Below are 7,228 nucleotides of genomic sequence, written 5' to 3'. Positions count from 1 at the left end.
CACCACTTTGCCAGGACTGAAATATCTTGATTGTTTAACAGATTGTCATGAAATTTGGTTCACACATTCATGGTCCCTAGAGGATGAGTGACTTTGTTGATCCCCTAACGTCACATAGCGCCACCAGTAGATTTTAGTTTCTACTTATGCAATGAAATATCACGATATCTATGACATGGATTGTCCCACAAGTTAGCCCAAAATTCAGTACATGCATTCATGTTCCCCAGGAGAAATTGTTATGACTTTGATGATCCTCGGGTCAACTTTGCATTTTCTTCTAAGACTGTTGTGTGACCATCAGTGTTTAGCATGCTAAACACAGATGGTAAATAGGATAAACAGTATACCTGCCACACATCATCATGTTAATTGTCTTTTTGAGCATGTTAGCATGCTGACAATAGCATTGAGCTAAAAGCATCGCTTAAGTACAGCCTTTCAAAGCTCCTAGCATGGCTGTAGATGTGTTATTTTGGTGAGTGGCCATGGTATAAGCACAATGCCAGACATTGGTGAGATGCCATACAGAAAATAATGAACTTGATGGAGGAGATGACACTCTTCACACTCTTTCAATTCCACCTACCTCTAATCCATTATTTTCTTAAATGAGAATACCCACATTATCACCTGTGTGTTTGATCTCAACTAGTGGCGTCATGGCAGGCCAAAAATGGTTTCTCAATTTCTCTAGCAATTAATTGCCCACATGACACCAATAGCACAGTGCACACACTCTTTACACTCCCTAAGTCTCCCTTTAAATGCCCATATAGAGAGTGTGACACAAGGTCATTTAACTGAGCCAGACAGGAATATCTTTTTGGAAAAACATCTCAATTTGTATAGTATTATTTTACCTCCCTGTTGCCTTGCCCAGCTTTTATCTTGACTTTGCCCACCATCTCTGTCTGGTATCCAGTTTTTTAGGTATGAGGATGACTGGGCCTATTTTCTGAAGAAAGATCAATGATGAATCAAATCTTTGATTTTTTTTTTTTTTTTTTTTTTACAAAATGGAAATAAATGCTTAAACAGACACTTTATAAAATTAATAATATTTTAGGAAGGACCTATTAGAGTGGAGAGTGATATAGCAGGCAACAGATTGGGAGGACAACTATCTTTTTACCCGATTGTTTGTAACCAAAGAAAGTCACCACTGATCCAAGGTGATGCCCTATTATTTGCTGCCAGGAGTGAAGTGAATATATAGCAGCTTGGAAGGCCTTTGGAGTGGTAAATTTTCCATTTATTTCCTTGTGATCACAGAATATCCTTTGTGATCTATTATAAAAATGAGCATTGTTATCATGACACAGAATCATTATTTTGTGATAGTGGCATAACGTAATCCAAACTCTGTTCTTATGATTCTGACATGAGAATCATGTATAATCAGCTAAAATAAGGCAGGACTGCCACAAACTTTTGACATTAGCACATAACACCATTAGTTATTAGTCCATTCATGGCAGGGTTGACCTAAAATTAGTAGTTGAACCCAAACTTCCTCTTTGTTCCTCTACTTACATTGTGTACAAAATTCCTATAAGTGATGTGAGGCAGTTTCATTATGCATAAATTCAATATTGGGCTTCACAATATAATCTGAAATAATGAAGGTGTAAAATTAGACTTTAAGGTCCCCTCAAAATTACGTACTAAATCAGGACTCACCTTATAATGTTGATTGATAGGGTGCTTTGGTAGCTCATGTTCTGGTATTCCCAAATATGTTGCAATTACTCACATTACCACACACTGTTTGCCACAATCTGATGGTTTAGGGGTACATCAGGGTCAGGAGCTCTTGGGTAGTTGACTGCTTTGCTTGGCTGGTAATTCGGCCTTGAATCTACTGCAGCTGCCATAAAAGTAGGTATAATATCCCAATAATATTTGAAAAAATTGCATAGTGTACCCTTCCCAGTGAATAAGTAGACTAGATTCAATAAACATTTGCAATTTTAGTGTTCCTAAATGTTCTACAAGTGGAAGAGTCTTTCAGACACTCTGACTCGACCATGACAGTCTGGCACAGTGTCCACATTACAGTTGATGCAGCACCCATTTTTCTATCTTCATGCTCCATCATATCCAAAGGTACTTGATTTCCTTGACCCGTGGCAGTTACTCTCTAAACCCAAAATGATCAGTGACCATCATGATGGTAGGTGAAAGATGGAATGCAGATTGCTCAGTAAAAACAGTGCTTGGCGTGTGTCCCTCTTCACTAAGACAGCTTGGTGAGGCATGGACATGTCTACTGACAAAGCACCAATCTACCCGTTGATCCCGCGTTCCATCTTACCTTCACTTGCAAACAAGACTCCAGGATAAGTGAATTCAGGTTTCTTGTTGAAAGCTAATCACTCCGGGTTGCAGATAAGCGCAGAATGCTATGACTTCACATTTGGAGGCGCTAATCATAGCTGAATTACCATATATGAATTTTGTCCAATTGTATCTTATGATCATGGGAAGTCAGTTGGGTAGCTTTTGTGATCATGAAAAAACAAAGCTTGCTATATTTGAGACCATGAGATAATTTTCTTGTGATTTCAAGAAAACGACTTAAAAAACCCCCCAACAATTATCTTAACCCATGTGCTGTACGGCCTTCTGCATGAGGATGATGTCTAGGAAGATAAAGATTTTAAAAGCCTTTAACCATTGATGAAGAAATGTACACATGCAGGCCTCTCCACCCCAAACACACACACACACACACACACACACACACACACACACACACACACACACAGACTAACAGTTAGTACGGTAAACCCTAACCAGCTGAATAATCTTTGAAACATACTCTGTTGTACGATTAGGTGGATGTTTTCATCACATTCAAATACACCCTCTTCAAAGTTTAACATAACTTTAATATAGAATAGATTATGATAAATATACTCATTAAGTTATTTTTTCTTGCCATGTCATAGTAATATGTAATACATGTAAAGTCTGTACATTGTGCTGGAAAGCCAGTGGTAAATGGTTGAGGTTTTAAGATTTCTCACCACTTTCTTTGTAATTTACTGTGGGGGGACATTTTTTCAAGGCTTTTTTTCCCATCTACAAATCAACAATCCATAGTAAAATTTGTTGACACTTTCATCCATCTGAAGGCCTCAGTATGCTCCAAATGAAGTAGCTTAGGTGTGTTGGTACTTATCGCCAATGGCCACATTGGAAGGCGGGCTAAAAAGCCTTCAGCTCTCCGATCTCTTTTGGAAGAGTGCTGTGTCTTTTGCACGTCTTTGTAGTCTGTGTGTGATAAATCATACAAATTGAAATAACATTTCACATCCCTCCCAATCTCACCATCATAAAGGGGTTTCCAGAAAAATACTTCATTTAAAGCATACTTAGGCCTTAACATTCAGTTTTGACCTATAACCCTTGGACTTTTTTGTATACCAACAAACTTCGTTTTACCCCTCAAGTTGCTTGGGTCATGGCAACCTCAATAAATTGGCTTGGTTAATTTCAATCAATGTGGGCTGCCGTTTTGAATTTTGTCAAAAACACATGTTTGGCTGCTTCTCTGACAAACTTAATTGGATCTATCCCCATGCTAACAAAGCCTCTTTGGGACCTTATCACCCCAATCTAAACTGTTTGGCTACTACACACACATACAAGACATACCAAGGGAAGTTTGCTATCTCCAATATTGATCAAATTTTGCTCAGTGGAAATATAAGGGCCCAGTCATTTTGACCCGGTCATCATCACATGTGAAAGAAAGCATCTTTTAGATGCTTTTATTATGGCTTACTAAGAGCATATTGACTTTCCAAACTATTTGGCATGAAATGCAAATGCATCTGGCAAAAGCTCCAAGTTTTGTTCCTGTGCTTCTTTGCCTTGTTAAAGATCCAAATTACATATACAAGTCCTCAGTGTACATGCTTTCAAATATTCCAAAACCACCGGTGCCAAAGGTGAAGAAACTCCTACAAGATTCTGAGGTCTGTAACTCCAAGTTATTTGAAAGAAAAGTTTCTGCCACTGAGTTCTGCAGATTGAGATCAATGCAACAACCATAGTTTAATGAATTTCAGTGATCACCATTGTAAATTGAGAAATACTTCTACATACTGTATAAAAAAGATGGTATCATCCAAGGGTTATCAGTTTCCTATTGTAGTGACTGATACTGACTAGTGGAATTATTTGTTATCTGCCTGATGCTGTTTAGTCACCAGATTTTGACTTGAAAATGTATTTTGAAGTTTGGAACTGGACCTTACCAACAGTACTGCTTTCACATATGGGATTCTTATTAATAAGTCAGTTATTAATAGAGATTCAGTATACAATCCATTAATAATATTTTTAGTTTTAGTTTTGCTGTTGTTTTTGCACAACAATTTAACACATAGCCCATGAAAGGTCTTGGATTAACCCTTTTTAAAACCATTTTTTAGACATACTTTATAATGGGTTTATACATTGCAACAAAAAGCTTTATGAAGGTTAATAGAGCATTTATTCATGCTTTGTAGATCAGTAATAAGGACATTTGGATTACAAGATTGTGGGGAAAAAAAAACAAAAAACAAAAAAAAAACAATTTGGTGCACAGTATATCATCTTCCAGCATAGTATATTTTGTATTTAGCACACTTGTCACATACCATTAACAAAGCCATTTGCAAAAACTGCAGAGTATTAACTACATTTTTTAGCAACTTGTTAAGCTTTAAAACAGGAGATTCGATTGCTTATTAGAGCGTGAGGCCTCTGATCTGCAGAGATGTTTAAATGTGTATTTGTAGAAGTATAATTCCAGTTTGAGGGTCATGAGTTTCTCCTCTCCATTCATGGGAGATAAGTCAAAGAGTCATCTAAACTAAACAGTTAAATGCATTATTTCTCATTGCTTTAAGAAAAACAACATTGCAGTATTTTCTGACTTTGTTCCCTTACTGGCAGGATGACATCATTTGTCAGTACCTTCTGAAACAGTTTCAAATTACTGTTATAAAACAACTAAATAGTTAAATAAATAAATAAATAAATAAATCTTTCAATATACATACAATGACAACATTATAGCTACAGCTGGCTTACTCTCACAGACAAGTGATAATTCATAAAGCCAATAGGTTGGTCAATAGGAAAATGCTGTATTTAGGCATTTGAACAAAAAACTTAAACCGTCATTTTTAATTAAAGGAAAGTCTCTCACTAATGAATTAAAGAGATAACCACAAAAGCCACTCACATCTGGAGGAGAACATACATCAGCCTGTGAGATGTTTCACAGGCTGATAATCAAAAATTAATTTGTACAAATGGTTTATTTCTGCTTTATGATGCATTAATAAATGCTGCATTCACCATTAACAAAGCCATTAGTCAAGACTTCTAAAACTCAGCAGCACTGTCACTGTAAAGAATCATTAATGGGTTTATGATACTATAAAGCTAGCATGGGAATGCATGACCAGCATGCACAAGTCAGGGATGCTAACACAGAGGATGTGTTGATGATGAGCAAAGTAAGAATGAAAGGTTAGATAGAAATGGAAAAAAGAAAAAAAGGAAAAAAAAAAAAAAAAAAAAAGATTTAGTTATAGATCCCAGTAGCACCCCCAAATCTTATTAATCAGGGAAAGTATCTCCATGTAGTTTGTGTTTCCAGGTTTCCAGAGTGCTGCATGCCTGCTTACTTCAGGGTTTGATATACAGACAATATAGCGCACAAATATACAGTACAACATTTTCAGAAGATACTGTGCATTTTATGCATAGTACTTCACTGGATGTGGATGCATCAGGTGTTTGAGGGAACCTCAAAGAAGGGCCAAATTTCATGACTACTTAATCTCTGTTTGTCAATTAGCTTACGAACATTTACATAAATTATGAGATTTTATTCACAACATGAGCTTTAGTTGAGAACTAATCTATGAATTAAATGTTTGTCTTTTTTCCTTATACAGCAGACCCATTGCACACATGCAAAAGTCAAAGGTGGTATCATTATGTGACACTGAACTGAATAATTGAAAGTTGTTTTGGTTACTTATAGCACTTTGTTTGAAAAATGTGATGATTGTATACTTTGTATACAAGTGAATAAAATGGTAACACATTGTGCTGCAAACCCTATTAGTATTATAGGGTTAAGTGTTATATTAATGTATGTTTCATGAATTACTGTACAAGCCATTAAGTTAGTGGGTAAAGCAGCATGCACTTTAGTTGTCTTTGGCAATAATAGATAAGCCTCCATCTCCTGTAAAGTAGCATTGACTTCAGTGAAAAACAAATGTTCTTGTCACACATCTTGATGTCCAGAAACAATCATAGTGTTATGTGAGATAAGCCGTTCTCTGTCGGTTTGACAATGTTTCTTCAAAGCTGAACAATTTCACCCATGACATGTAGAGCAGTTTGTATATTACTATACAGTAAAACTGAAAATAAGACTATATTTTATTCTCAGAAAAACTATCAACTATATGATTAATACAATAAAAGAGGCTGAAATGGCTGTGCTCTGAAGGAGTAATGCGTGTTTGGGTTAGTTAAGCCAAGAAATAAAAGTAACTAAGTACATTTACTTTACTAGTTTTTCAGTAGTTTACATTATGTGAGTAATCCATTTTGTGAGACCTTATACTTTTACATTAGAAATATTGTCCTTTTTATTCCACTACATTAACCTGACAGCTGTATTAACATGTTACTTTAAAGACTAACATTGTTACATGCAAAATATAAATAAGATTCACTGCTAGCCAGTGTGATGATAGAAATATGTAGGCTTCAAAGAACATTTTATTTTAATATGCACTCAGTGATACAAATCTTTATCTCTGTACATTAAATCTTTCTCTGTGCTTGATTTGTAGTGATTGCTTTATTGTGGCTTAACTGGTAATGCCTTGGACCTCCAGAAGGGGGAACATGAGAAAACCCTCCTCATTCATTATATTTTAAGCAAAGACAAGTGATGAGTCTGTGTTTTCTTTAATGTGATTATCCTCCTTCTATAGAGATATTTCAACGTTATTGGAAATACTCCTATTTGCTTTCTTGCTAAGAGTTAGTTGAGAATTGATCAGTTTCATGTCTGTGCCTCAAGCAAATGGGTCAAACTTTTAAAGAAATTGTATTTGCTTATTTACCTTCTTTTTGAGACCTGAGATGTTCATATTGATATCAATCTCATGTCTGTGTGTTAAATACAGGCACTGGG

The sequence above is a fragment of the Chaetodon auriga genome, chromosome 24, assembly GCF_051107435.1.
Source record: "Chaetodon auriga isolate fChaAug3 chromosome 24, fChaAug3.hap1, whole genome shotgun sequence".
Classification (NCBI taxonomy): Eukaryota; Metazoa; Chordata; class Actinopteri; order Chaetodontiformes; family Chaetodontidae; genus Chaetodon; species Chaetodon auriga.
This window is presented reverse-complemented; position numbering follows the sequence as displayed.